General features: G+C 52.2%; 54 non-coding genes across 54 annotated transcripts; 35 read left to right on the forward strand and 19 right to left on the reverse strand.

Moving 5' to 3' along the window:
* Window positions 1-4,346: 4,346 nt before the first annotated feature.
* Window positions 4,347-4,419, forward strand: Trnad-auc. Its single transcript has one exon. It is a non-coding gene; the product is annotated as a tRNA-Asp (tRNA).
* Window positions 4,420-4,613: 194 nt separating this feature from the next.
* On the reverse strand, window positions 4,614-4,685 carry Trnap-agg. Its single transcript has one exon. It is a non-coding gene; the product is annotated as a tRNA-Pro (tRNA).
* A 402-nt stretch (window positions 4,686-5,087) lies between these two features.
* Trnav-cac lies at window positions 5,088-5,160 on the forward strand. The gene has a single exon. It is a non-coding gene; the product is annotated as a tRNA-Val (tRNA).
* A 158-nt stretch (window positions 5,161-5,318) lies between these two features.
* On the forward strand, window positions 5,319-5,391 carry Trnad-auc. The gene has a single exon. It is a non-coding gene; the product is annotated as a tRNA-Asp (tRNA).
* Window positions 5,392-5,585: 194 nt separating this feature from the next.
* Window positions 5,586-5,657, reverse strand: Trnap-agg. The gene has a single exon. It is a non-coding gene; the product is annotated as a tRNA-Pro (tRNA).
* Window positions 5,658-6,059: 402 nt separating this feature from the next.
* Window positions 6,060-6,132, forward strand: Trnav-cac. Its single transcript has one exon. It is a non-coding gene; the product is annotated as a tRNA-Val (tRNA).
* Window positions 6,133-6,290: 158 nt separating this feature from the next.
* Trnad-auc lies at window positions 6,291-6,363 on the forward strand. Its single transcript has one exon. It is a non-coding gene; the product is annotated as a tRNA-Asp (tRNA).
* Window positions 6,364-6,557: 194 nt separating this feature from the next.
* On the reverse strand, window positions 6,558-6,629 carry Trnap-agg. The gene has a single exon. It is a non-coding gene; the product is annotated as a tRNA-Pro (tRNA).
* A 402-nt stretch (window positions 6,630-7,031) lies between these two features.
* On the forward strand, window positions 7,032-7,104 carry Trnav-cac. Its single transcript has one exon. It is a non-coding gene; the product is annotated as a tRNA-Val (tRNA).
* A 158-nt stretch (window positions 7,105-7,262) lies between these two features.
* On the forward strand, window positions 7,263-7,335 carry Trnad-auc. The gene has a single exon. It is a non-coding gene; the product is annotated as a tRNA-Asp (tRNA).
* Window positions 7,336-7,529: 194 nt separating this feature from the next.
* On the reverse strand, window positions 7,530-7,601 carry Trnap-agg. Its single transcript has one exon. It is a non-coding gene; the product is annotated as a tRNA-Pro (tRNA).
* A 402-nt stretch (window positions 7,602-8,003) lies between these two features.
* On the forward strand, window positions 8,004-8,076 carry Trnav-cac. Its single transcript has one exon. It is a non-coding gene; the product is annotated as a tRNA-Val (tRNA).
* Window positions 8,077-8,234: 158 nt separating this feature from the next.
* On the forward strand, window positions 8,235-8,307 carry Trnad-auc. Its single transcript has one exon. It is a non-coding gene; the product is annotated as a tRNA-Asp (tRNA).
* A 194-nt stretch (window positions 8,308-8,501) lies between these two features.
* On the reverse strand, window positions 8,502-8,573 carry Trnal-aag. Its single transcript has one exon. It is a non-coding gene; the product is annotated as a tRNA-Leu (tRNA).
* Window positions 8,574-8,975: 402 nt separating this feature from the next.
* Window positions 8,976-9,048, forward strand: Trnav-cac. Its single transcript has one exon. It is a non-coding gene; the product is annotated as a tRNA-Val (tRNA).
* Window positions 9,049-9,206: 158 nt separating this feature from the next.
* Window positions 9,207-9,279, forward strand: Trnad-auc. Its single transcript has one exon. It is a non-coding gene; the product is annotated as a tRNA-Asp (tRNA).
* A 194-nt stretch (window positions 9,280-9,473) lies between these two features.
* Window positions 9,474-9,545, reverse strand: Trnap-agg. Its single transcript has one exon. It is a non-coding gene; the product is annotated as a tRNA-Pro (tRNA).
* A 402-nt stretch (window positions 9,546-9,947) lies between these two features.
* On the forward strand, window positions 9,948-10,020 carry Trnav-cac. Its single transcript has one exon. It is a non-coding gene; the product is annotated as a tRNA-Val (tRNA).
* Window positions 10,021-10,178: 158 nt separating this feature from the next.
* Trnad-auc lies at window positions 10,179-10,251 on the forward strand. Its single transcript has one exon. It is a non-coding gene; the product is annotated as a tRNA-Asp (tRNA).
* A 194-nt stretch (window positions 10,252-10,445) lies between these two features.
* Window positions 10,446-10,517, reverse strand: Trnap-agg. Its single transcript has one exon. It is a non-coding gene; the product is annotated as a tRNA-Pro (tRNA).
* A 402-nt stretch (window positions 10,518-10,919) lies between these two features.
* Window positions 10,920-10,992, forward strand: Trnav-cac. Its single transcript has one exon. It is a non-coding gene; the product is annotated as a tRNA-Val (tRNA).
* A 158-nt stretch (window positions 10,993-11,150) lies between these two features.
* Trnad-auc lies at window positions 11,151-11,223 on the forward strand. Its single transcript has one exon. It is a non-coding gene; the product is annotated as a tRNA-Asp (tRNA).
* Window positions 11,224-11,417: 194 nt separating this feature from the next.
* Window positions 11,418-11,489, reverse strand: Trnal-aag. The gene has a single exon. It is a non-coding gene; the product is annotated as a tRNA-Leu (tRNA).
* A 633-nt stretch (window positions 11,490-12,122) lies between these two features.
* On the forward strand, window positions 12,123-12,195 carry Trnad-auc. Its single transcript has one exon. It is a non-coding gene; the product is annotated as a tRNA-Asp (tRNA).
* Window positions 12,196-12,389: 194 nt separating this feature from the next.
* On the reverse strand, window positions 12,390-12,461 carry Trnah-aug. Its single transcript has one exon. It is a non-coding gene; the product is annotated as a tRNA-His (tRNA).
* A 632-nt stretch (window positions 12,462-13,093) lies between these two features.
* Window positions 13,094-13,166, forward strand: Trnad-auc. Its single transcript has one exon. It is a non-coding gene; the product is annotated as a tRNA-Asp (tRNA).
* A 194-nt stretch (window positions 13,167-13,360) lies between these two features.
* Trnap-agg lies at window positions 13,361-13,432 on the reverse strand. The gene has a single exon. It is a non-coding gene; the product is annotated as a tRNA-Pro (tRNA).
* A 402-nt stretch (window positions 13,433-13,834) lies between these two features.
* Trnav-cac lies at window positions 13,835-13,907 on the forward strand. The gene has a single exon. It is a non-coding gene; the product is annotated as a tRNA-Val (tRNA).
* Window positions 13,908-14,065: 158 nt separating this feature from the next.
* Trnad-auc lies at window positions 14,066-14,138 on the forward strand. The gene has a single exon. It is a non-coding gene; the product is annotated as a tRNA-Asp (tRNA).
* Window positions 14,139-14,332: 194 nt separating this feature from the next.
* Window positions 14,333-14,404, reverse strand: Trnap-agg. The gene has a single exon. It is a non-coding gene; the product is annotated as a tRNA-Pro (tRNA).
* Window positions 14,405-14,806: 402 nt separating this feature from the next.
* Window positions 14,807-14,879, forward strand: Trnav-cac. Its single transcript has one exon. It is a non-coding gene; the product is annotated as a tRNA-Val (tRNA).
* Window positions 14,880-15,037: 158 nt separating this feature from the next.
* Window positions 15,038-15,110, forward strand: Trnad-auc. Its single transcript has one exon. It is a non-coding gene; the product is annotated as a tRNA-Asp (tRNA).
* Window positions 15,111-15,304: 194 nt separating this feature from the next.
* On the reverse strand, window positions 15,305-15,376 carry Trnap-agg. The gene has a single exon. It is a non-coding gene; the product is annotated as a tRNA-Pro (tRNA).
* Window positions 15,377-15,778: 402 nt separating this feature from the next.
* Window positions 15,779-15,851, forward strand: Trnav-cac. The gene has a single exon. It is a non-coding gene; the product is annotated as a tRNA-Val (tRNA).
* A 158-nt stretch (window positions 15,852-16,009) lies between these two features.
* Window positions 16,010-16,082, forward strand: Trnad-auc. The gene has a single exon. It is a non-coding gene; the product is annotated as a tRNA-Asp (tRNA).
* Window positions 16,083-16,276: 194 nt separating this feature from the next.
* On the reverse strand, window positions 16,277-16,348 carry Trnal-aag. Its single transcript has one exon. It is a non-coding gene; the product is annotated as a tRNA-Leu (tRNA).
* A 402-nt stretch (window positions 16,349-16,750) lies between these two features.
* Trnav-cac lies at window positions 16,751-16,823 on the forward strand. Its single transcript has one exon. It is a non-coding gene; the product is annotated as a tRNA-Val (tRNA).
* A 158-nt stretch (window positions 16,824-16,981) lies between these two features.
* Window positions 16,982-17,054, forward strand: Trnad-auc. Its single transcript has one exon. It is a non-coding gene; the product is annotated as a tRNA-Asp (tRNA).
* A 194-nt stretch (window positions 17,055-17,248) lies between these two features.
* Window positions 17,249-17,320, reverse strand: Trnal-aag. The gene has a single exon. It is a non-coding gene; the product is annotated as a tRNA-Leu (tRNA).
* A 402-nt stretch (window positions 17,321-17,722) lies between these two features.
* Trnav-cac lies at window positions 17,723-17,795 on the forward strand. The gene has a single exon. It is a non-coding gene; the product is annotated as a tRNA-Val (tRNA).
* Window positions 17,796-17,953: 158 nt separating this feature from the next.
* Window positions 17,954-18,026, forward strand: Trnad-auc. Its single transcript has one exon. It is a non-coding gene; the product is annotated as a tRNA-Asp (tRNA).
* A 194-nt stretch (window positions 18,027-18,220) lies between these two features.
* Trnap-agg lies at window positions 18,221-18,292 on the reverse strand. Its single transcript has one exon. It is a non-coding gene; the product is annotated as a tRNA-Pro (tRNA).
* A 402-nt stretch (window positions 18,293-18,694) lies between these two features.
* On the forward strand, window positions 18,695-18,767 carry Trnav-cac. The gene has a single exon. It is a non-coding gene; the product is annotated as a tRNA-Val (tRNA).
* A 158-nt stretch (window positions 18,768-18,925) lies between these two features.
* On the forward strand, window positions 18,926-18,998 carry Trnad-auc. The gene has a single exon. It is a non-coding gene; the product is annotated as a tRNA-Asp (tRNA).
* A 194-nt stretch (window positions 18,999-19,192) lies between these two features.
* Window positions 19,193-19,264, reverse strand: Trnal-aag. Its single transcript has one exon. It is a non-coding gene; the product is annotated as a tRNA-Leu (tRNA).
* A 633-nt stretch (window positions 19,265-19,897) lies between these two features.
* On the forward strand, window positions 19,898-19,970 carry Trnad-auc. The gene has a single exon. It is a non-coding gene; the product is annotated as a tRNA-Asp (tRNA).
* Window positions 19,971-20,164: 194 nt separating this feature from the next.
* Window positions 20,165-20,236, reverse strand: Trnah-aug. Its single transcript has one exon. It is a non-coding gene; the product is annotated as a tRNA-His (tRNA).
* A 633-nt stretch (window positions 20,237-20,869) lies between these two features.
* On the forward strand, window positions 20,870-20,942 carry Trnad-auc. Its single transcript has one exon. It is a non-coding gene; the product is annotated as a tRNA-Asp (tRNA).
* Window positions 20,943-21,841: 899 nt separating this feature from the next.
* On the forward strand, window positions 21,842-21,914 carry Trnad-auc. Its single transcript has one exon. It is a non-coding gene; the product is annotated as a tRNA-Asp (tRNA).
* Window positions 21,915-22,108: 194 nt separating this feature from the next.
* On the reverse strand, window positions 22,109-22,180 carry Trnah-aug. The gene has a single exon. It is a non-coding gene; the product is annotated as a tRNA-His (tRNA).
* A 402-nt stretch (window positions 22,181-22,582) lies between these two features.
* Window positions 22,583-22,655, forward strand: Trnav-cac. The gene has a single exon. It is a non-coding gene; the product is annotated as a tRNA-Val (tRNA).
* Window positions 22,656-22,813: 158 nt separating this feature from the next.
* Window positions 22,814-22,886, forward strand: Trnad-auc. Its single transcript has one exon. It is a non-coding gene; the product is annotated as a tRNA-Asp (tRNA).
* A 194-nt stretch (window positions 22,887-23,080) lies between these two features.
* Window positions 23,081-23,152, reverse strand: Trnal-aag. The gene has a single exon. It is a non-coding gene; the product is annotated as a tRNA-Leu (tRNA).
* Window positions 23,153-23,785: 633 nt separating this feature from the next.
* Window positions 23,786-23,858, forward strand: Trnad-auc. Its single transcript has one exon. It is a non-coding gene; the product is annotated as a tRNA-Asp (tRNA).
* The last annotated feature ends 100 nt before the right edge of the window (window positions 23,859-23,958 follow it).

Raw genomic sequence — 23,958 nt, forward strand, 5'->3', positions numbered from 1 at the left:
TTCCGAACCGACTTCGATGTCACAACAAGTGGAGCCGCGACAACTTCCTTCTTCGCTGCCCCATACCTCTGCCAGCGGAGCTGCTCCGCTTCCTTCCAACTCTGCGGCCTCGGACCTTCCTGCTCACGTTTCGCCTCCGTGCAGTCCATGTTTGCCGGAAGCTAGTGCAGGTGTTGACCATTCCGTTTTGTCGGATGTTTCCCCCGCGACCCCGGATCCCGCATGTGGACCGGCGCGGGTGGTGTCGGATACAGAACTTGACCCTCCTACGTCACCGGCGGCTGAAGTTTCCTTGCCCGTCAGCCGACGCAAGTTACGCGTTCAGCCGAACGTTAATGCTGTTCGTAAAAAACCGAAACGTAAGGGATCCGCGGAACGGGGTAGCAGTCCCCCTCCCTCGGATGCCTCCGTCACCCCTGCTATGGACTGTGACGCTGGTGCGTCGGTGTAGGTGATTTGTTTTCTCGCTTTTCTCTCTATGGTTCAAGCATACACCTTTCTTACCTTAAATGTTAACCGTATTGAGTCCGACGTTCGCATTGCCTCTTTGCGGCAGTTTATTTACGACGCCTGTGCGGACGTAGTGTTTTTGCAGGAAGTGTTGTTTTCTGATCTCTCTCTACCTGGATTTCAAACTGTTTTTAATGTCGCGCCGGAATATTCAACAGGAACTGCTCTTTTCTTTCGAGAGGGCATTCCTATTACTGACATTGAATTCCTTGACTCTGGCCGTGGGATTGGTTGTCGTCTTTTTGATCTCCGCCTCGTTGTTTTGTATGCCCCCTCTGGTTCGGGTCACACTGTGGCTCGATCGCGCTTTTATAAAGAAGAGCTTATTTATCTTTTGCGCCAGAGTCCTCGGAGTCTCCTGCTCGGAGGCGATTTTAATTGTGTTTTACGCCCTGCAGACCAGTCCCCCAATTTTAATTATTGCCGTGATTTACATGACTTAGTTCGTACGATGCATCTGCGTGATGTTTGGGAACACAAATATCCAACTCTGGTGAAATATACGTTTTTTACCGCGTCCTCATGCAGTAGACTCGACAGATTCTATTTATCTGATTTTTTATGTGATAAAATTCTTTCTGTCGATGTTATTCCTACTAGTTTTTCTGACCATTGTGCTTTTACTGCAACTGTAAATCTTAGTCGCCAACCTGCAAAACTTTATCGTTCCCAGTGGATGTTAAATGTTTCCCACCTTGCCGACAGTGCTATGGATGATGTTATAAGTGGCGTGTGGGAGCGATGTCTTCGCTCTGTCCCGCGATACCCCTCCTTGCTGGTTTGGTGGACTGCGTTTGCCAAGCCCAAGATTCGTCAGACTTTGATTTTCTACTGTGCTGCTAGGACGCGTGATTTTAAGAACACGTATGAATATTACTACTCTGTCCTGCGTGAACTATATGACGCGGCGGGTACCTCTCCACTGCGGATCCATGATGTTCGTCGTATTAAAGCCAAGCTCTTGAGCCTTAAACGACGACAGATGGATGGTCTGCGAGTTAAGTCGAAACCTCACTCTCTTGTTGAAGGTGAACTGACATCCTTGTACCACCTGCTACGGCATCAGACTCGTCGTCGTCGCTCCTTCATCTCTTCTCTTACGGTGGATGATGGGCGACAGTTTAGTGCACAGGAGGAAATGGTTCGTGCTCTTCATCAGTATTACACTAGTCTCTATTCTGCCGATGATTCTGGTGAGTCTCTTTCGGATGATGTCTTTGGGGATCTAACTGCGACGATCGCGCCTGACGCGAACGGCGAATTTCTCCGGGAGTTCCAGGTAGATGATGTTTTCGATTTTATTGCTCGCTCTCCGTCCAGTAAATCGCCGGGTCCAGACGGCCTGCCTAAAGAATTTTATCTCCGTTTTTGGCCTCTTTTGGGTGGCATTTTTACGCAGATTTTAAATGAGATTGTCAGAGGGATGGATGTGCCTGCCGATTTTAAAGTAGGGAAAATTGTTTTAATTCCGAAGTCCTCTGGTCGTTTATCTGCTGCCAATCTTCGTCCGCTCACATTGCTGAATTTTGACTATAAGACAGCTGCTAGAGCGCTCAATAGCCGGCTGTCTTCTCTGCTTCGGGGTGTGATTGGTGCACATCAATGTTGTTTTCATGATAGATCTATTCTGACACCAGTAGCCGAATATCGGGATGTTGTCTCGGTTGCGGCGGTTACAAACGTACATTGTGCCTTTGCCTTCCTTGATTTTTATAAGGCTTTTGATCACGTCAGTCATGTGTTTTTAGATCGTGTTTTAGGTACAATAGGTTTTAACGCTTCATCACGTGGTGTTCTTGGCAATTTGTACAGGGGAATAACAGCTCGGGTGTCAGTCAATGGGCAGCTGACGCCGCCCATTGCTATCCGCCGCGGAGTGCCTCAGGGTAGTCCGCTTTCTATGTCTTTATTCGTATTGTCCCTGGAACCGCTGCTTCGGACTATTGCTCTCAAGCTTCAGGGTATGTCCCTCTCTGGTGGGAAGCTCTCGGTTAAGGCATATGCGGATGATGTCGTTGTTCTCCTCCGTCAACGTGATGATATCCCGTTGTTGAAAGGGGCAGTTGATGCATACTGTCGTGTCTCTGGAGCGCGTCTCAATCAGGGTAAATGTAAGTTCCTTGATATTCGAGGATTTCGCGATGCTGACGTCCCTTGGGCCACTGTTGTCGATCGCCATACGTCCTTGGGGATTATCATTGATCGGTGTCCTCTAAAAATGGCGGCTCTCAATTGGAAATCGGTCACCGAGAAGATACAGGGGGCTCTGATGGTCCATGAGCAGCGCTCTGCTACCATTATGCAAAAAGTCAGAATTTTAGACACCTACGTTCTATGTAAAGCTTATTATGTTGCTCAGCTGTTCCCACTTCCCATGATGGTGGCGAAAAGGTTGCGCCAATTGTCTAGCAGGTTTATATGGAAGGGCCATCTATTCAAGTTACGTTACGAGGTAATGACGAAACCGCGTATCTCCGGAGGCTTGGGCCTCTCTGACATTACTCGCAAGGCGTCTGCTTTGTACGTCCGCCGAACGACTCTTATTGTTACGCAAGAAGTGACTTCAATTACATCCAGGCTTTTTACTGTTGTGCGTCCGGCGAGCCTTGCTCCACCTGTCGATGTCGGACGCCTAAATTTTAAGTTGAAACACATTCGGGAATTTTACATTGCGGTGAGTTATCTCGGTGACGTCTTCTTGCGGCGACCGGTGCCAACGACCAAGGGCTTGATTGCCCGCTGGGAGGGGCTGGCCGGTCCCAATCCAATAGAACTGGCGTCTCCATCTGTGTCCTGGAGGAACGTCTGGAAGAATGTTAGTCTGCCGATCCACTCTATGGCCGTGGCGTCCACGTGGTATAGGGTAATAAATAATTTGGTTCCCACCAATGTACGACTGCACCGTATTGGTCTTTCTGACACGGACACCTGTACTCGGTGTGGTCTCGTGGATACCCTTGAACATCGATTCACCTGCTGTGGGCACCTTGCTAATTGGCGTTGGCTCAGGAAACAACTTGCTTTTGTCACTAGGTCTGCTGAAGCCGCTTATACTATTGACATCATCGTCCGGCCCGATTCTTCCTTTTTTCCGCGGACGAAGCTCCATACCGTCATGTGGTTGATTGGCCATTTCGTACATTTTGTCAACAGTTGTCATGAAGAGGATGGACACCTAGCGTTTCGGCAGTACATGCTTACTGCTTACTGGCAGCGCTTGCGATTGCCAGGCCTCCGAGATGATTTTTGCCAATATGCTTAGCCTGACATTTGAAAGAGAGGGTGTTGGCTAAGGTCACCTGTGTGAGCCATTATCTTTTATACTGTTTCTGGATGTGCCAAAAAAAAAAAAAAAAAAAAGTCGGTAGAGCGCTAGACCTTCAACCAAAGGGTCCCGGGTTCAAGCCCCCGTCCAGGCGAAAATTAATACACTGTCTTAACGGCTAATGTGCTGGCAGCGAAAGCGCTACAGAAACGAGTGAGGCCATGTCGTGTCGTGTTGTGTTCTGCCATCAGATTGCTTGTAAAGGAGCAGTTGCACTTGTCGAGTCACGCCTCTGCGACCAGCAGTCGTGGCCGAGTGGTAAAAAAAAAAAAAAAAAAAAAAAAAAGTAGTGTAGCGGTTATCACGTCTGCTTCACACGCAGAAGGTCCCCGGTTCGATCCCGGGCGGGAACAGTATTTTCCTGCCTGTGTCGTATTGTCCTCCAATGAGCCACGTCGTGTGTGGATCTGCTGCATGTCCCTTCGTTTTGCAAGTACCACATTTATTGAATTTTTTAGTTACGATGGCAACATCACTACAAGTTGTCTGTGAAGTAAGGTGCGCACAAGCAGTTTCCGTGGTGTAGAGGTTATCACGTCTGCCCATCACGCAGAAGTTCCCTGGTTCGATCCCGGGCGGAAACACTTTTTCATCACTTTAAGCAAGACTTACTAACATGCATCTGCTACCATCTGTACCCGAAACCTTCGTAATCGCCTTCACGCGTTGGACCACAGCGTCAATTGCTCACACCAAATAAGAAATTCATTTGATATTGACGGCGAGCTTTTTGCGCTGACTCAGCCACTGACGTGCGATTAGTTTGCACAACACGCTAGGGCTCGTCCGGGATTTGAACCCGGGACCTCCTGCACCCTAAGCAGGAATCATACCCCTAGACCAACGAGCCCTGTGACACGGCGAATGCCAATTACTTCGGTCCCTCGATGTCGTCCAGGGTGCCCTGACAGTCTCGTGTAGGCTGGCGGGATGGGGGCGGCGCGAATTCCCGCGGTCGGCGGCCTTCCTGGGCTATTGGTACCTTCATGTAGAGCTGCCGCTGGGCTCGCACTGCCTGCTGCTGAGAAAGTGATTGCTTTTGCTGATATGACTTGCAATAACGACTGCGCGAAACGCCGCTATCTCGTTAGGGGTGCTACGGCAGACACCCTCTCGAGCACCCCGAAGACTTCTTGAGCCCTCGGCTGTGATGGGTTCCAGGCTGACAAATGAAATGTCGTGTGTGCATTCGCGGACGAGAGAAAGGCTGAGGCAAGTTGGAGTGAACAAGGATGGACTTCTCTGGTCCGTCGTTTCCGTAGTGTAGCGGTTATCACGTCTGCTTCACACGCAGAAGGTCCCCGGTTCGATCCCGGGCGGGAACAGTATTTTCCTGCCTGTGTCGTATTGTCCTCCAATGAGCCACGTCGTGTGTGGATCTGCTGCATGTCCCTTCGTTTTGCAAGTACCACATTTATTGAATTTTTTAGTTACGATGGCAACATCACTACAAGTTGTCTGTGAAGTAAGGTGCGCACAAGCAGTTTCCGTGGTGTAGAGGTTATCACGTCTGCCCATCACGCAGAAGTTCCCTGGTTCGATCCCGGGCGGAAACACTTTTTCATCACTTTAAGCAAGACTTACTAACATGCATCTGCTACCATCTGTACCCGAAACCTTCGTAATCGCCTTCACGCGTTGGACCACAGCGTCAATTGCTCACACCAAATAAGAAATTCATTTGATATTGACGGCGAGCTTTTTGCGCTGACTCAGCCACTGACGTGCGATTAGTTTGCACAACACGCTAGGGCTCGTCCGGGATTTGAACCCGGGACCTCCTGCACCCTAAGCAGGAATCATACCCCTAGACCAACGAGCCCTGTGACACGGCGAATGCCAATTACTTCGGTCCCTCGATGTCGTCCAGGGTGCCCTGACAGTCTCGTGTAGGCTGGCGGGATGGGGGCGGCGCGAATTCCCGCGGTCGGCGGCCTTCCTGGGCTATTGGAACCTTCATGTAGAGCTGCCGCTGGGCTCGCACTGCCTGCTGCTGAGAAAGTGATTGCTTTTGCTGATATGACTTGCAATAACGACTGCGCGAAACGCCGCTATCTCGTTAGGGGTGCTACGGCAGACACCCTCTCGAGCACCCCGAAGACTTTTTGAGCCCTCGGCTGTGATGGGTTCCAGGCTGACAAATGAAATGTCGTGTGTGCATTCGCGGACGAGAGAAAGGCTGAGGCAAGTTGGAGTGAACAAGGATGGACTTCTCGGGTCCGTCGTTTCCGTAGTGTAGCGGTTATCACGTCTGCTTCACACGCAGAAGGTCCCCGGTTCGATCCCGGGCGGGAATAGTATTTTCCTGCCTGTGTCGTATTGTCCTCCAATGAGCCACGTCGTGTGTGGATCTGCTGCATGTCCCTTCGTTTTGCAAGTACCACATTTATTGAATTTTTTAGTTACGATGGCAACATCACTACAAGTTGTCTGTGAAGTAAGGTGCGCACAAGCAGTTTCCGTGGTGTAGAGGTTATCACGTCTGCCCATCACGCAGAAGTTCCCTGGTTCGATCCCGGGCGGAAACACTTTTTCATCATTTTAAGCAAGACTTACTAACATGCATCTGCTACCATCTGTACCCGAAACCTTCGTAATCGCCTTCACGCGTTGCACCACAGCGTCAATTGCTCACACCAAATAAGAAATTCATTTGATATTGACGGCGAGCTTTTTGCGCTGACTCAGCCACTGACGTGCGATCAGTTTGCACAACACGATAGGGCTCGTCCGGGATTTGAAACCGGGACCTCCTGCACCCTAAGCAGGAATCATACCCCTAGACCAACGAGCCCTGTGACACGGCGAATGCCAATTACTTCGGTCCCTCGATGTCGTCCAGGGTGCCCTGACAGTCTCGTGTAGGCTGGCGGGATGGGGGCCTCGCCAATTCCCGCGGTCGGCGGCCTTCCTGGGCTATTGGTACCTTCATGTAGAGCTGCCGCTGGGCTCGCACTGCCTGCTGCTGAGAAAGTGATTGCTTTTGCTGATATGACTTGCAATAACGACTGCGCGAAACGCCGCTATCTCGTTAGGGGTGCTACGGCAGACACCCTCTCGAGCACCCCGAAGACTTCTTGAGCCCTCGGCTGTGATGGGTTCCAGGCTGACAAATGAAATGTCGTGTGTGCATTCGCGGACGAGAGAAAGGCTGAGGCAAGTTGGAGTGAACAAGGATGGACTTCTCTGGTCCGTCGTTTCCGTAGTGTAGCGGTTATCACGTCTGCTTCACACGCAGAAGGTCCCCGGTTCGATCCCGGGCGGGAACAGTATTTTCCTGCCTGTGTCGTATTGTCCTCCAATGAGCCACGTCGTGTGTGGATCTGCTGCATGTCCCTTCGTTTTGCAAGTACCACATTTATTGAATTTTTTAGTTACGATGGCAACATCACTACAAGTTGTCTGTGAAGTAAGGTGCGCACAAGCAGTTTCCGTGGTGTAGAGGTTATCACGTCTGCCCATCACGCAGAAGTTCCCTGGTTCGATCCCGGGCGGAAACACTTTTTCATCACTTTAAGCAAGACTTACTAACATGCATCTGCTACCATCTGTACCCGAAACCTTCGTAATCGCCTTCACGCGTTGGACCACAGCGTCAATTGCTCACACCAAATAAGAAATTCATTTGATATTGACGGCGAGCTTTTTGCGCTGACTCAGCCACTGACGTGCGATTAGTTTGCACAACACGCTAGGGCTCGTCCGGGATTTGAACCCGGGACCTCCTGCACCCTAAGCAGGAATCATACCCCTAGACCAACGAGCCCTGTGACACGGCGAATGCCAATTACTTCGGTCCCTCGATGTCGTCCAGGGTGCCCTGACAGTCTCGTGTAGGCTGGCGGGATGGGGGCGGCGCGAATTCCCGCGGTCGGCGGCCTTCCTGGGCTATTGGTACCTTCATGTAGAGCTGCCGCTGGGCTCGCACTGCCTGCTGCTGAGAAAGTGATTGCTTTTGCTGATATGACTTGCAATAACGACTGCGCGAAACGCCGCTATCTCGTTAGGGGTGCTACGGCAGACACCCTCTCGAGCACCCCGAAGACTTCTTGAGCCCTCGGCTGTGATGGGTTCCAGGCTGACAAATGAAATGTCGTGTGTGCATTCGCGGACGAGAGAAAGGCTGAGGCAAGTTGGAGTGAACAAGGATGGACTTCTCGGGTCCGTCGTTTCCGTAGTGTAGCGGTTATCACGTCTGCTTCACACGCAGAAGGTCCCCGGTTCGATCCCGGGCGGGAACAGTATTTTCCTGCCTGTGTCGTATTGTCCTCCAATGAGCCACGTCGTGTGTGGATCTGCTGCATGTCCCTTCGTTTTGCAAGTACCACATTTATTGAATTTTTTAGTTACGATGGCAACATCACTACAAGTTGTCTGTGAAGTAAGGTGCGCACAAGCAGTTTCCGTGGTGTAGAGGTTATCACGTCTGCCCATCACGCAGAAGTTCCCTGGTTCGATCCCGGGCGGAAACACTTTTTCATCACTTTAAGCAAGACTTACTAACATGCATCTGCTACCATCTGTACCCGAAACCTTCGTAATCGCCTTCACGCGTTAGACCACAGCGTCAATTGCTCACACCAAATAAGAAATTCATTTGATATTGACGGCGAGCTTTTTGCGCTGACTCAGCCACTGACGTGCGATCAGTTTGCACAACACGCTAGGGCTCGTCCGGGATTTGAAACCGGGACCTCCTGCACCTTAAGCAGGAATCATACCCCTAGACCAACGAGCCCTGTGACACGGCGAATGCCAATTACTTCGGTCCCTCGATGTCGTCCAGGGTGCCCTGACAGTCTCGTGTAGGCTGGCGGGATGGGGGCGGCGCGAATTCCCGCGGTCGGCGGCCTTCCTGGGCTATTGGTACCTTCATGTAGAGCTGCCGCTGGGCTCGCACTGCCTGCTGCTGAGAAAGTGATTGCTTTTGCTGATATGACTTGCAATAACGACTGCGCGAAACGCCGCTATCTCGTTAGGGGTGCTACGGCAGACACCCTCTCGAGCACCCCGAAGACTTTTTGAGCCCTCGGCTGTGATGGGTTCCAGGCTGACAAATGAAATGTCGTGTGTGCATTCGCGGACGAGAGAAAGGCTGAGGCAAGTTGGAGTGAACAAGGATGGACTTCTCGGGTCCGTCGTTTCCGTAGTGTAGCGGTTATCACGTCTGCTTCACACGCAGAAGGTCCCCGGTTCGATCCCGGGCGGGAATAGTATTTTCCTGCCTGTGTCGTATTGTCCTCCAATGAGCCACGTCGTGTGTGGATCTGCTGCATGTCCCTTCGTTTTGCAAGTACCACATTTATTGAATTTTTTAGTTACGATGGCAACATCACTACAAGTTGTCTGTGAAGTAAGGTGCGCACAAGCAGTTTCCGTGGTGTAGAGGTTATCACGTCTGCCCATCACGCAGAAGTTCCCTGGTTCGATCCCGGGCGGAAACACTTTTTCATCATTTTAAGCAAGACTTACTAACATGCATCTGCTACCATCTGTACCCGAAACCTTCGTAATCGCCTTCACGCGTTGCACCACAGCGTCAATTGCTCACACCAAATAAGAAATTCATTTGATATTGACGGCGAGCTTTTTGGGCTGACTCAGCCACTGACGTGCGATCAGTTTGCACAACACGATAGGGCTCGTCCGGGATTTGAAACCGGGACCTCCTGCACCCTAAGCAGGAATCATACCCCTAGACCAACGAGCCCTGTGACACGGCGAATGCCAATTACTTCGGTCCCTCGATGTCGTCCAGGGTGCCCTGACAGTCTCGTGTAGGCTGGCGGGATGGGGGCCTCGCCAATTCCCGCGGTCGGCGGCCTTCCTGGGCTATTGGTACCTTCATGTAGAGCTGCCGCTGGGCTCGCACTGCCTGCTGCTGAGAAAGTGATTGCTTTTGCTGATATGGCTTGCAATAACGACTGCGCGAAACGCCGCTATCTCGTTAGGGGTGCTACGGCAGACACCCTCTCGAGCACCCCGAAGACTTCTTGAGCCCTCGGCTGTGATGGGTTCCAGGCTGACAAATGAAATGTCGTGTGTGCATTCGCGGACGAGAGAAAGGCTGAGGCAAGTTGGAGTGAACCAGGATGGACTTCTCGGGTCCGTCGTTTCCGTAGTGTAGCGGTTATCACGTCTGCTTCACACGCAGAAGGTCCCCGGTTCGATCCCGGGCGGGAATAGTATTTTCCTGCCTGTGTCGTATTGTCCTCCAATGAGCCACGTCGTGTGTGGATCTGCTGCATGTCCCTTCGTTTTGCAAGTACCACATTTATTGAATTTTTTAGTTACGATGGCAACATCACTACAAGTTGTCTGTGAAGTAAGGTGCGCACAAGCAGTTTCCGTGGTGTAGAGGTTATCACGTCTGCCCATCACGCAGAAGTTCCCTGGTTCGATCCCGGGCGGAAACACTTTTTCATCATTTTAAGCAAGACTTACTAACATGCATCTGCTACCATCTGTACCCGAAACCTTCGTAATCGCCTTCACGCGTTGCACCACAGCGTCAATTGCTCACACCAAATAAGAAATTCATTTGATATTGACGGCGAGCTTTTTGCGCTGACTCAGCCACTGACGTGCGATCAGTTTGCACAACACGATAGGGCTCGTCCGGGATTTGAAACCGGGACCTCCTGCACCCTAAGCAGGAATCATACCCCTAGACCAACGAGCCCTGTGACACGGCGAATGCCAATTACTTCGGTCCCTCGATGTCGTCCAGGGTGCCCTGACAGTCTCGTGTAGGCTGGCGGGATGGGGGCCTCGCCAATTCCCGCGGTCGGCGGCCTTCCTGGGCTATTGGTACCTTCATGTAGAGCTGCCGCTGGGCTCGCACTGCCTGCTGCTGAGAAAGTGATTGCTTTTGCTGATATGACTTGCAATAACGACTGCGCGAAACGCCGCTATCTCGTTAGGGGTGCTACGGCAGACACCCTCTTGAGCACCCCGAAGACTTCTTGAGCCCTCGGCTGTGATGGGTTCCAGGCTGACAAATGAAATGTCGTGTGTGCATTCGCGGACGAGAGAAAGGCTGAGGCAAGTTGGAGTGAACAAGGATGGACTTCTCGGGTCCGTCGTTTCCGTAGTGTAGCGGTTATCACGTCTGCTTCACACGCAGAAAGTCCCCGGTTCGATCCCGGGCGGGAACAGTATTTTCCTGCCTGTGTCGTATTGTCCTCCAATGAGCCACGTCGTGTGTGGATCTGCTGCATGTCCCTTCGTTTTGCAAGTACCACATTTATTGAATTTTTTAGTTACGATGGCAACATCACTACAAGTTGTCTGTGAAGTAAGGTGCGCACAAGCAGTTTCCGTGGTGTAGAGGTTATCACGTCTGCCCATCACGCAGAAGTTCCCTGGTTCGATCCCGGGCGGAAACACTTTTTCATCACTTTAAGCAAGACTTACTAACATGCATCTGCTACCATCTGTACCCGAAACCTTCGTAATCGCCTTCACGCGTTGGACCACAGCGTCAATTGCTCACACCAAATAAGAAATTCATTTTATACTGACGGCGAGCTTTTTGCGCTGACTCAGCCACTGACGTGCGATCAGTTTGCACAACACGCTAGGGCTCGTCCGGGATTTGAAACCGGGACCTCCTGCACCTTAAGCAGGAATCATACCCCTAGACCAACGAGCCCTGTGACACGGCGAATGCCAATTACTTCGGTCCCTCGATGTCGTCCAGGGTGCCCTGACAGTCTCGTGTAGGCTGGCGGGATGGGTGCGGCGCGAATTCCCGCGGTCGGCGGCCTTCCTGGGCTATTGGTACCTTCATGTAGAGCTGCCGCTGGGCTCGCACTGCCTGCTGCTGAGAAAGTGATTGCTTTTGCTGATATGACTTGCAATAACGACTGCGCGAAACGCCGCTATCTCGTTAGGGGTGCTACGGCAGACACCCTCTCGAGCACCCCGAAGACTTCTTGAGCCCTCGGCTGTGATGGGTTCCAGGCTGACAAATGAAATGTCGTGTGTGCATTCGCGGACGAGAGAAAGGCTGAGGCAAGTTGGAGTGAACAAGGATGGACTTCTCGGGTCCGTCGTTTCCGTAGTGTAGCGATTTTCAAGTCTGCTTCACACGCAGAAGGTCCCCGGTTCGATCCCGGGCAGGAACAGTATTTTCCTGCCTGTGTCGTATTGTCCTCCAATGAGCCACGTCGTGTGTGGATCTGCTGCATGTCCCTTCGTTTTGCAAGTACCACATTTATTGAATTTTTTAGTTACGATGGCAACATCACTACAAGTTGTCTGTGAAGTAAGGTGCGCACAAGCAGTTTCCGTGGTGTAGAGGTTATCACGTCTGCCCATCACGCAGAAGTTCCCTGGTTCGATCCCGGGCGGAAACACTTTTTCATCACTTTAAGCAAGACTTACTAACATGCATCTGCTACCATCTGTACCCGAAACCTTCGTAATCGCCTTCACGCGTTGGACCACAGCGTCAATTGCTCACACCAAATAAGAAATTCATTTGATATTGACGGCGAGCTTTTTGCGCTGACTCAGCCACTGACGTGCGATCAGTTTGCACAACACGCTAGGGCTCGTCCGGGATTTGAACCCGGGACCTCCTGCACCATAAGCAGGAATCATACCCCTAGACCAACGAGCCCTGTGACACGGCGAATGCCAATTACTTCGGTCCCTCGATGTCGTCCAGGGTGCCCTGACAGTCTCGTGTAGGCTGGCGGGATGGGGGCGACGCGAATTCCCGCGGTCGGCGGCCTTCCTGGGCTATTGGTACCTTCATGTAGAGCTGCCGCTGGGCTCGCACTGCCTGCTGCTGAGAAAGTGATTGCTTTTGCTGATATGACTTGCAATAACGACTGCGCGAAACGCCGCTATCTCGTTAGGGGTGCTACGGCAGACACCCTCTCGAGCACCCCGAAGACTTCTTGAGCCCTCGGCTGTGATGGGTTCCAGGCTGACAAATGAAATGTCGTGTGTGCATTCGCGGACGAGAGAAAGGCTGAGGCAAGTTGGAGTGAACAAGGATGGACTTCTCGGGTCCGTCGTTTCCGTAGTGTAGCGATTTTCACGTCTGCTTCACACGCAGAAGGTCCCCAGTTCGATCCCGGGCAGGAACAGTATTTTCCTGCCTGTGTCGTATTGTCCTCCAATGAGCCACGTCGTGTGTGGATCTGCTGCATGTCCCTTCGTTTTGCAAGTACCACATTTATTGAATTTTTAGTTACGATGGCAACATCACTACAAGTTGTCTGTGAAGTAAGGTGCGCACAAGCAGTTTCCGTGGTGTAGAGGTTATCACGTCTGCCCATCACGCAGAAGTTCCCTGGTTCGATCCCGGGCGGAAACACTTTTTCATCACTTTAAGCAAGACTTACTAACATGCATCTGCTACCATCTGTACCCGAAACCTTCGTAATCGCCTTCACGCGTTGGACCACAGCGTCAATTGCTCACACCAAATAAGAAATTCATTTGATATTGACGGCGAGCTTTTTGCGCTGACTCAGCCACTGACGTGCGATCAGTTTGCACAACACGCTAGGGCTCGTCCGGGATTTGAACCCGGGACCTCCTGCACCCTAAGCAGGAATCATAACCCTAGACCAACGAGCCCTGTGGCACGGCGAATGCCAATTACTTCGGTCCCTCGATGTCGTCCAGGGTGCCCTGACAGTCTCGTGTAGGCTGGCGGGATGGGGGCGGCGCGAATTCCCGCGGTCGGCGGCCTTCCTGGGCTATTGGTACCTTCATGTAGAGCTGCCGCTGGGCTCGCACTGCCTGCTGCTGAGAAAGTGATTGCTTTTGCTGATATGACTTGCAATAACGACTGCGCGAAACGCCGCTATCTCGTTAGGGGTGCTACGGCAGACACCCTCTCGAGCACCCCGAAGACTTCTTGAGCCCTCGGCTGTGATGGGTTCCAGGCTGACAAATGAAATGTCGTGTGTGCATTCGCGGACGAGAGAAAGGCTGAGGCAAGTTGGAGTGAACCAGGATGGACTTCTCGGGTCCGTCGTTTCCGTAGTGTAGCGGTTATCACGTCTGCTTCACACGCAGAAGGTCCCCGGTTCGATCCCGGGCGGGAATAGTATTTTCCTGCCTGTGTCGTATTGTCCTCCAATGAGCCACGTCGTGTGTGGATCTGCTGCATGTCCCTTCGTTTTGCAAGTACCACATTTATTGAATTTTTTAGTTACGATGGCAACATCACTACAAGTTGTCTGTGAAGTAAGGTGCGCACAAGCAGTTTCCGTGGTGTAGAGGTTATCACGTCTGCCCATCACGCAGAAGTTCCCTGGTTCGATCCCGGGCGGAAACACTTTTTCATCATTTTAAGCAAGACTTACTAACATGCATCTGCTACCATCTGTACCCGAAAACTTCGTAATCGCCTTCACGCGTTGCACCACAGCGTCAATTGCTCACACCAAATAAGAAATTCATTTGATATTGACGGCGAGCTTTTTGCGCTGACACAGCCACTGACGTGCGATCAGTTTGCACAACACGATAGGGCTCGTCCGGGATTTGAAACCGGGACCTCCTGCACCCTAAGCAGGAATCATACCCCTAGACCAACGAGCCCTGTGACACGGCGAATGCCAATTACTTCGGTCCCTCGATGTCGTCCAGGGTGCCCTGACAGTCTCGTGTAGGCTGGCGGGATGGGGGCCTCGCCAATTCCCGCGGTCGGCGGCCTTCCTGGGCTATTGGTACCTTCATGTAGAGCTGCCGCTGGGCTCGCACTGCCTGCTGCTGAGAAAGTGATTGCTTTTGCTGATATGACTTGCAATAACGACTGCGCGAAACGCCGCTATCTCGTTAGGGGTGCTACGGCAGACACCCTCTCGAGCACCCCGAAGACTTCTTGAGCCCTCGGCTGTGATGGGTTCCAGGCTGACAAATGAAATGTCGTGTGTGCATTCGCGGACGAGAGAAAGGCTGAGGCAAGTTGGAGTGAACCAGGATGGACTTCTCGGGTCCGTCGTTTCCGTAGTGTAGCGGTTATCACGTCTGCTTCACACGCAGAAGGTCCCCGGTTCGATCCCGGGCGGGAATAGTATTTTCCTGCCTGTGTCGTATTGTCCTCCAATGAGCCACGTCGTGTGTGGATCTGCTGCATGTCCCTTCGTTTTGCAAGTACCACATTTATTGAATTTTTTAGTTACGATGGCAACATCACTACAAGTTGTCTGTGAAGTAAGGTGCGCACAAGCAGTTTCCGTGGTGTAGAGGTTATCACGTCTGCCCATCACGCAGAAGTTCCCTGGTTCGATCCCGGGCGGAAACACTTTTTCATCATTTTAAGCAAGACTTACTAACATGCATCTGCTACCATCTGTACCCGAAACCTTCGTAATCGCCTTCACGCGTTGCACCACAGCGTCAATTGCTCACACCAAATAAGAAATTCATTTGATATTGACGGCGAGCTTTTTGCGCTGACTCAGCCACTGACGTGCGATCAGTTTGCACAACACGATAGGGCTCGTCCGGGATTTGAAACCGGGACCTCCTGCACCCTAAGCAGGAATCATACCCCTAGACCAACGAGCCCTGTGACACGGCGAATGCCAATTACTTCGGTCCCTCGATGTCGTCCAGGGTGCCCTGACAGTCTCGTGTAGGCTGGCGGGATGGGGGCCTCGCCAATTCCCGCGGTCGGCGGCCTTCCTGGGCTATTGGTACCTTCATGTAGAGCTGCCGCTGGGCTCGCACTGCCTGCTGCTGAGAAAGTGATTGCTTTTGCTGATATGACTTGCAATAACGACTGCGCGAAACGCCGCTATCTCGTTAGGGGTGCTACGGCAGACACCCTCTTGAGCACCCCGAAGACTTCTTGAGCCCTCGGCTGTGATGGGTTCCAGGCTGACAAATGAAATGTCGTGTGTGCATTCGCGGACGAGAGAAAGGCTGAGGCAAGTTGGAGTGAACAAGGATGGACTTCTCGGGTCCGTCGTTTCCGTAGTGTAGCGGTTATCACGTCTGCTTCACACGCAGAAAGTCCCCGGTTCGATCCCGGGCGGGAACAGTATTTTCCTGCCTGTGTCGTATTGTCCTCCAATGAGCCACGTCGTGTGTGGATCTGCTGCATGTCCCTTCGTTTTGCAAGTACCACATTTATTGAATTTTTTAGTTACGATGGCAACATCACTACAAGTTGTCTGTGAAGTAAGGTGCGCACAAGCAGTTTCCGTGGTGTAGAGGTTATCACGTCTGCCCATCACGCAGAAGTTCCCTGGTTCGATCCCGGGCGGAAACACTTTTTCATCACTTTAAGCAAGACTTACTAACATGCATCTGCTACCATCTGTACCCGAAACCTTCGTAATCGCCTTCACGCGTTGGACCACAGCGTCAATTGCTCACACCAAATAAGAAATTCATTTTATACTGACGGCGAGCTTTTTGCGCTGACTCAGCCACTGACGTGCGATCAGTTTGCACAACACGCTAGGGCTCGTCCGGGATTTGAAACCGGGACCTCCTGCACCTTAAGCAGGAATCATACCCCTAGACCAACGAGCCCTGTGACACGGCGAATGCCAATTACTTCGGTCCCTCGATGTCGTCCAGGGTGCCCTGACAGTCTCGTGTAGGCTGGCGGGATGGGGGCCTCGCCAATTCCCGCGGTCGGCGGCCTTCCTGGGCTATTGGTACCTTCATGTAGAGCTGCCGCTGGGCTCGCACTGCCTGCTGCTGAGAAAGTGATTGCTTTTGCTGATATGACTTGCAATAACGACTGCGCGAAACGCCGCTATCTCGTTAGGGGTGCTACGGCAGACACCCTCTTGAGCACCCCGAAGACTTCTTGAGCCCTCGGCTGTGATGGGTTCCAGGCTGACAAATGAAATGTCGTGTGTGCATTCGCGGACGAGAGATAGGCTGAGGCAAGTTGGAGTGAACAAGGATGGACTTCTCGGGTCCGTCGTTTCCGTAGTGTAGCGGTTATCACGTCTGCTTCACACGCAGAAAGTCCCCGGTTCGATCCCGGGCGGGAACAGTATTTTCCTGCCTGTGTCGTATTGTCCTCCAATGAGCCACGTCGTGTGTGGATCTGCTGCATGTCCCTTCGTTTTGCAAGTACCACATTTATTGAATTTTTTAGTTACGATGGCAACATCACTACAAGTTGTCTGTGAAGTAAGGTGCGCACAAGCAGTTTCCGTGGTGTAGAGGTTATCACGTCTGCCCATCACGCAGAAGTTCCCTGGTTCGATCCCGGGCGGAAACACTTTTTCATCACTTTAAGCAAGACTTACTAACATGCATCTGCTACCATCTGTACCCGAAACCTTCGTAATCGCCTTCACGCGTTGGACCACAGCGTCAATTGCTCACACCAAATAAGAAATTCATTTTATACTGACGGCGAGCTTTTTGCGCTGACTCAGCCACTGACGTGCGATCAGTTTGCACAACACGCTAGGGCTCGTCCGGGATTTGAAACCGGGACCTCCTGCACCTTAAGCAGGAATCATACCCCTAGACCAACGAGCCCTGTGACACGGCGAATGCCAATTACTTCGGTCCCTCGATGTCGTCCAGGGTGCCCTGACAGTCTCGTGTAGGCTGGCGGGATGGGGGCGGCGCGAATTCCCGCGGTCGGCGGCCTTCCTGGGCTATTGGTACCTTCATGTAGAGCTGCCGCTGGGCTCGCACTGCCTGCTGCTGAGAAAGTGATTGCTTTTGCTGATATGACTTGCAATAACGACTGCGCGAAACGCCGCTATCTCGTTAGGGGTGCTACGGCAGACACCCTCTCGAGCACCCCGAAGACTTCTTGAGCCCTCGGCTGTGATGGGTTCCAGGCTGACAAATGAAATGTCGTGTGTGCATTCGCGGACGAGAGAAAGGCTGAGGCAAGTTGGAGTGAACCAGGATGGACTTCTCGGGTCCGTCGTTTCCGTAGTGTAGCGGTTATCACGTCTGCTTCACACGCAGAAGGTCCCCGGTTCGATCCCGGGCGGGAATAGTATTTTCCTGCCTGTGTCGTATTGTCCTCCAATGAGCCACGTCGTGTGTGGATCTGCTGCATGTCCCTTCGTTTTGCAAGTACCACATTTATTGAATTTTTTAGTTACGATGGCAACATCACTACAAGTTGTCTGTGAAGTAAGGTGCGCACAAGCAGTTTCCGTGGTGTAGAGGTTATCACGTCTGCCCATCACGCAGAAGTTCCCTGGTTCGATCCCGGGCGGAAACACTTTTTCATCATTTTAAGCAAGACTTACTAACATGCATCTGCTACCATCTGTACCCGAAACCTTCGTAATCGCCTTCACGCGTTGCACCACAGCGTCAATTGCTCACACCAAATAAGAAATTCATTTGATATTGACGGCGAGCTTTTTGCGCTGACTCAGCCACTGACGTGCGATCAGTTTGCACAACACGATAGGGCTCGTCCGGGATTTGAAACCGGGACCTCCTGCACCCTAAGCAGGAATCATACCCCTAGACCAACGAGCCCTGTGACACGGCGAATGCCAATTACTTCGGTCCCTCGATGTCGTCCAGGGTGCCCTGACAGTCTCGTGTAGGCTGGCGGGATGGGGGCCTCGCCAATTCCCGCGGTCGGCGGCCTTCCTGGGCTATTGGTACCTTCATGTAGAGCTGCCGCTGGGCTCGCACTGCCTGCTGCTGAGAAAGTGATTGCTTTTGCTGATATGACTTGCAATAACGACTGCGCGAAACGCCGCTATCTCGTTAGGGGTGCTACGGCAGACACCCTCTTGAGCACCCCGAAGACTTCTTGAGCCCTCGGCTGTGATGGGTTCCAGGCTGACAAATGAAATGTCGTGTGTGCATTCGCGGACGAGAGAAAGGCTGAGGCAAGTTGGAGTGAACAAGGATGGACTTCTCGGGTCCGTCGTTTCCGTAGTGTAGCGGTTATCACGTCTGCTTCACACGCAGAAAGTCCCCGGTTCGATCCCGGGCGGGAACAGTATTTTCCTGCCTGTGTCGTATTGTCCTCCAATGAGCCACGTCGTGTGTGGATCTGCTGCATGTCCCTTCGTTTTGCAAGTACCACATTTATTGAATTTTTTAGTTACGATGGCAACATCACTACAAGTTGTCTGTGAAGTAAGGTGCGCACAAGCAGTTTCCGTGGTGTAGAGGTTATCACGTCTGCCCATCACGCAGAAGTTCCCTGGTTCGATCCCGGGCGGAAACACTTTTTCATCACTTTAAGCAAGACTTACTAACATGCATCTGCTACCATCTGTACCCGAAACCTTCGTAATCGCCTTCACGCGTTGGACCACAGCGTCAATTGCTCACACCAAATAAGAAATTCATTTTATACTGACGGCGAGCTTTTTGCGCTGACTCAGCCACTGACGTGCGATCAGTTTGCACAACACGCTAGGGCTCGTCCGGGATTTGAAACCGGGACCTCCTGCACCTTAAGCAGGAATCATACCCCTAGACCAACGAGCCCTGTGACACGGCGAATGCCAATTACTTCGGTCCCTCGATGTCGTCCAGGGTGCCCTGACAGTCTCGTGTAGGCTGGCGGGATGGGGGCGGCGCGAATTCCCGCGGTCGGCGGCCTTCCTGGGCTATTGGTACCTTCATGTAGAGCTGCCGCTGGGCTCGCACTGCCTGCTGCTGAGAAAGTGATTGCTTTTGCTGATATGACTTGCAATAACGACTGCGCGAAACGCCGCTATCTCGTTAGGGGTGCTACGGCAGACACCCTCTCGAGCACCCCGAAGACTTCTTGAGCCCTCGGCTGTGATGGGTTCCAGGCTGACAAATGAAATGTCGTGTGTGCATTCGCGGACGAGAGAAAGGCTGAGGCAAGTTGGAGTGAACAAGGATGGACTTCTCGGGTCCGTCGTTTCCGTAGTGTAGCGATTTTCAAGTCTGCTTCACACGCAGAAGGTCCCCGGTTCGATCCCGGGCAGGAACAGTATTTTCCTGCCTGTGTCGTATTGTCCTCCAATGAGCCACGTCGTGTGTGGATCTGCTGCATGTCCCTTCGTTTTGCAAGTACCACATTTATTGAATTTTTTAGTTATGATGGCAACATCACTACAAGTTGTCTGTGAAGTAAGGTGCGCACAAGCAGTTTCCGTGGTGTAGAGGTTATCACGTCTGCCCATCACGCAGAAGTTCCCTGGTTCGATCCCGGGCGGAAACACTTTTTCATCACTTTAAGCAAGACTTACTAACATGCATCTGCTACCATCTGTACCCGAAACCTTCGTAATCGCCTTCACGCGTTGGACCACAGCGTCAATTGCTCACACCAAATAAGAAATTCATTTGATATTGACGGCGAGCTTTTTGCGCTGACTCAGCCACTGACGTGAGATCAGTTTGCACAACACGCTAGGGCTCGTCCGGGATTTGAACCCGGGACCTCCTGCACCATAAGCAGGAATCATACCCCTAGACCAACGAGCCCTGTGACACGGCGAATGCCAATTACTTCGGTCCCTCGATGTCGTCCAGGGTGCCCTGACAGTCTCGTGTAGGCTGGCGGGATGGGGGCGACGCGAATTCCCGCGGTCGGCGGCCTTCCTGGGCTATTGGTACCTTCATGTAGAGCTGCCGCTGGGCTCGCACTGCCTGCTGCTGAGAAAGTGATTGCTTTTGCTGATATGACTTGCAATAACGACTGCGCGAAACGCCGCTATCTCGTTAGGGGTGCTACGGCAGACACCCTCTCGAGCACCCCGAAGACTTCTTGAGCCCTCGGCTGTGATGGGTTCCAGGCTGACAAATGAAATGTCGTGTGTGCATTCGCGGACGAGAGAAAGGCTGAGGCAAGTTGGAGTGAACAAGGATGGACTTCTCGGGTCCGTCGTTTCCGTAGTGTAGCGATTTTCACGTCTGCTTCACACGCAGAAGGTCCCCAGTTCGATCCCGGGCAGGAACAGTATTTTCCTGCCTGTGTCGTATTGTCCTCCAATGAGCCACGTCGTGTGTGGATCTGCTGCATGTCCCTTCGTTTTGCAAGTACCACATTTATTGAATTTTTTAGTTACGATGGCAACATCACTACAAGTTGTCTGTGAAGTAAGGTGCGCACAAGCAGTTTCCGTGGTGTAGAGGTTATCACGTCTGCCCATCACGCAGAAGTTCCCTGGTTCGATCCCGGGCGGAAACACTTTTTCATCACTTTAAGCAAGACTTACTAACATGCATCTGCTACCATCTGTACCCGAAACCTTCGTAATCGCCTTCACGCGTTGGACCACAGCGTCAATTGCTCACACCAAATAAGAAATTCATTTGATATTGACGGCGAGCTTTTTGCGCTGACTCAGCCACTGACGTGCGATTAGTTTGCACAACACGCTAGGGCTCGTCCGGGATTTGAACCTGGGACCTCCTGCACCCTAAGCAGGAAGCATACCCCTAGACCAACGAGCCCTGTGACACGGCGAATGCCAATTACTTCGGTCACTCGATGTCGTCCAGGGTGCCCTGACAGTCTCGTGTAGGCTGGCGGGATGGGGGCGGCGCGAATTCCCGCGGTCGGCGGCCTTCCTGGGCTATTGGTACCTTCATGTAGAGCTGCCGCTGGGCTCGCACTGCCTGCTGCTGAGAAAGTGATTGCTTTTGCTGATATGACTTGCAATAACGACTGCGCGAAACGCCGCTATCTCGTTAGGGGTGCTACGGCAGACACCCTCTCGAGCACCCCGAAGACTTCTTGAGCCCTCGGCTGTGATGGGTTCCAGGCTGACAAATGAAATGTCGTGTGTGCATTCGCGGACGAGAGAAAGGCTGAGGCAAGTTGGAGTGAACAAGGATGGACTTCTCGGGTCCGTCGTTTCCGTAGTGTAGCGATTTTCAAGTCTGCTTCACACGCAGAAGGTCCCCGGTTCGATCCCGGGCAGGAACAGTATTTTCCTGCCTGTGTCGTATTGTCCTCCAATGAGCCACGTCGTGTGTGGATCTGCTGCATGTCCCTTCGTTTTGCAAGTACCACATTTATTGAATTTTTTAGTTATGATGGCAACATCACTACAAGTTGTCTGTGAAGTAAGGTGCGCACAAGCAGTTTCCGTGGTGTAGAGGTTATCACGTCTGCCCATCACGCAGAAGTTCCCTGGTTCGATCCCGGGCGGAAACACTTTTTCATCACTTTAAGCAAGACTTACTAACATGCATCTGCTACCATCTGTACCCGAAACCTTCGTAATCGCCTTCACGCGTTGGACCACAGCGTCAATTGCTCACACCAAATAAGAAATTCATTTGATATTGACGGCGAGCTTTTTGCGCTGACTCAGCCACTGACGTGCGATCAGTTTGCACAACACGCTAGGGCTCGTCCGGGATTTGAACCCGGGACCTCCTGCACCATAAGCAGGAATCATACCCCTAGACCAACGAGCCCTGTGACACGGCGAATGCCAATTACTTCGGTCCCTCGATGTCGTCCAGGGTGCCCTGACAGTCTCGTGTAGGCTGGCGGGATGGGGGCGACGCGAATTCCCGCGGTCGGCGGCCTTCCTGGGCTATTGGTACCTTCATGTAGAGCTGCCGCTGGGCTCGCACTGCCTGCTGCTGAGAAAGTGATTGCTTTTGCTGATATGACTTGCAATAACGACTGCGCGAAACGCCGCTATCTCGTTAGGGGTGCTACGGCAGACACCCTCTCGAGCACCCCGAAGACTTCTTGAGCCCTCGGCTGTGATGGGTTCCAGGCTGACAAATGAAATGTCGTGTGTGCATTCGCGGACGAGAGAAAGGCTGAGGCAAGTTGGAGTGAACAAGGATGGACTTCTCGGGTCCGTCGTTTCCGTAGTGTAGCGGTTATCACGTCTGCTTCACACGCAGAAGGTCCCCGGTTCGATCCCGGGCGGGAACAGTATTTTCCTGCCTGTGTCGTATTGTCCTCCAATGAGCCACGTCGTGTGTGGATCTGCTGCATGTCCCTTCGTTTTGCAAGTACCACATTTATTGAATTTTTTAGTTACGATGGCAACATCACTACAAGTTGTCTGTGAAGTAAGGTGCGCACAAGCAGTTTCCGTGGTGTAGAGGTTATCACGTCTGCCCATCACGCAGAAGTTCCCTGGTTCGATCCCGGGCGGAAACACTTTTTCATCACTTTAAGCAAGACTTACTAACATGCATCTGCTACCATCTGTACCCGAAACCTTCGTAATCGCCTTCACGCGTTGGACCACAGCGTCAATTGCTCACACCAAATAAGAAATTCATTTTATACTGACGGCGAGCTTTTTGCGCTGACTCAGCCACTGACGTGCGATCAGTTTGCACAACACGCTAGGGCTCGTCCGGGATTTGAAACCGGGACCTCCTGCACCTTAAGCAGGAATCATACCCCTAGACCAACGAGCCCTGTGACACGGCGAATGCCAATTACTTCGGTCCCTCGATGTCGTCCAGGGTGCCCTGACAGTCTCGTGTAGGCTGGCGGGATGGGGGCGGCGCGAATTCCCGCGGTCGGCGGCCTTCCTGGGCTATTGGTACCTTCATGTAGAGCTGCCGCTGGGCTCGCACTGCCTGCTGCTGAGAAAGTGATTGCTTTTGCTGATATGACTTGCAATAACGACTGCGCGAAACGCCGCTATCTCGTTAGGGGTGCTACGGCAGACACCCTCTCGAGCACCCCGAAGACTTCTTGAGCCCTCGGCTGTGATGGGTTCCAGGCTGACAAATGAAATGTCGTGTGTGCATTCGCGGACGAGAGAAAGGCTGAGGCAAGTTGGAGTGAACAAGGATGGACTTCTCGGGTCCGTCGTTTCCGTAGTGTAGCGATTTTCAAGTCTGCTTCACACGCAGAAGGTCCCCGGTTCGATCCCGGGCAGGAACAGTATTTTCCTGCCTGTGTCGTATTGTCCTCCAATGAGCCACGTCGTGTGTGGATCTGCTGCATGTCCCTTCGTTTTGCAAGTACCACATTTATTGAATTTTTTAGTTATGATGGCAACATCACTACAAGTTGTCTGTGAAGTAAGGTGCGCACAAGCAGTTTCCGTGGTGTAGAGGTTATCACGTCTGCCCATCACGCAGAAGTTCCCTGGTTCGATCCCGGGCGGAAACACTTTTTCATCACTTTAAGCAAGACTTACTAACATGCATCTGCTACCATCTGTACCCGAAACCTTCGTAATCGCCTTCACGCGTTGGACCACAGCGTCAAT

The sequence above is a fragment of the Schistocerca piceifrons genome, chromosome 2 (genome assembly GCF_021461385.2).
Source record: "Schistocerca piceifrons isolate TAMUIC-IGC-003096 chromosome 2, iqSchPice1.1, whole genome shotgun sequence".
Taxonomy (NCBI): domain Eukaryota; kingdom Metazoa; phylum Arthropoda; class Insecta; order Orthoptera; family Acrididae; genus Schistocerca; species Schistocerca piceifrons.